At 60.8% G+C, this 1,609-nt stretch overlaps 1 protein-coding gene across 1 annotated transcript in view; it reads left to right on the forward strand.

The window, feature by feature from the left end:
• LOC106725363 (protein sidekick-2) overlaps nt 1-1,609 on the forward strand; it is a gene marked incomplete at its 5' end in the record, with an annotated part of 69,422 nt that overhangs the window by 34,175 nt on the left and 33,638 nt on the right. The window lies entirely within an intron of this gene.

A 1,609-nucleotide genomic window follows, 5' to 3' on the forward strand; every position in this document is an offset into this window, starting at 1 on the left:
GAGCACCCTCTACCGCCCCCCCAGCAGCCTGGCCCCCGGCTCCCGGGCTCCTATAGCAGGATTTTCATCGTTCGTTTGACGTCCGAGGAGGAACAAGAAAGACGGCGCCGGACTCCCCTCCACCGTCCCCGCACCGCCTGCCAGAAAACAAAAACACCAGGAAACCGAGTCAAATGTTCAACCTCCTGAGTTTATTTTTCCAGAGATTCCAGGGCCAGCAGAGCCGGAGGGGGAAGGAGGGAGAAGAAAACCAGGAGCCCACGTGTGGCCAGCAGCCGGTCAGCTGTGACTGCGGGTGGGCGCAGAGCTGCGGAGCCGCCGGGGTGCACAGGAGTGGGTTGGGCCCCTAGAGAGAGCAGGAGAAGAGGCACAGGCCTGGCTGAGGGGAGAAGCTTCTGGAAGCCTGAGCAGCTGCCCCCCTTCCAACACGTGCTGGAGCGCTGGGCCCGCGGCTGGCTGGTGCTATGCAAGGATGGGTGTCACTGGGCACAGCTCTCCTCCTCTCTCTTCACCCAACCACTGCCATGCGTGTCCCTGTTACTAGTGGGCATTGGTGGTCCCTGCCACCCCCTGCTGCCCCCTGTCCTGCTCCTCACCCTCACTGCCCCCTCCTCACCCTCACGGACCCCTCCTCACCCTCACTGCCCCCTCCTCACCCTCACTGCCCCCCACTCCCTTGCTCAACTTCCCCATCAAACATTTGAAAGGTGAGAATTTGCCTCTCTAGCTCCTTGTTCCTAACATGCTTTTTTCTTGCAAATCTCGGAGAGGGTTCCTCAGGGCACAGGAGAGCCCCTCACCTCTCCCTCCCCCAGCCCAGCCATCCCTTTACTTGAATTCACTTTCCTGAGCACAGGGGAGCGGAGATGAACTCGGGGACAGAGTAGGGGCACGGGCCGGGCATCACCGGGGTAATCGGGCGAAACGCAGGGAGTCGGGAATGTAAGAAGGCCGCTTTGACTTCACTCTTTCCTCCAATTCAGGTACCATCTGCGCCCCCCCCCCTCCCACCAAAAGCGAAAGGTTTTCTTTCCTCTGCTCCCTCTCTTTTGTTCCTGTCTTTTCTTGGGGTCCTTCCTCCTGCTGGCCCCCTCCTGGCTCCCATCACCAGGGCTGGAGTCTGAGCTCCCCCGTACTCCCTCCCCCCTCAGGCCCTGGTAATTGCTGATTGAGTAGCTTTGAGTTGCTGTTAAGAGGCCCAGAGCTGAGACAGTTGCCTGATTGCCTGGCCGCCTGGCGGGGCTGCCCATGAAAGGCCCCCTTTGTGCTGGGCCGTCACTGGGAAGCTGCATTCAATTACCGAGGGCCGCGCTCGAGAGTTGAAAGCCCGAATGGGAGCCCCTGGTCCCCCCTCGCTTTCTTCTCTTCTCACCCCACCCCCACTCAGAAAAGAAACAGATGTTCCCGGAGAAGGAGGCCGAGAGCAGGCGCTGATGCAAGAACCCCTTCCTTTGGCCTGGGAGAGCTGGGGGGAGGAGGCAGGCGGGAAGCTAACCCCCAGCCCGTTTGGCTCCCAGCTCTTCCTTCTCTCCCTTCCCCCTCCCCCATCAGGAATGCTGCCCCACAGAGTGTCTGGCACATAGTAGGTGCTCAACAGATGGTAGCAGGC

The sequence above is a fragment of the Myotis brandtii genome, unplaced genomic scaffold (genome assembly GCF_000412655.1).
Source record: "Myotis brandtii unplaced genomic scaffold, ASM41265v1 scaffold157, whole genome shotgun sequence".
Lineage (NCBI taxonomy): Eukaryota > Metazoa > Chordata > Mammalia > Chiroptera > Vespertilionidae > Myotis > Myotis brandtii.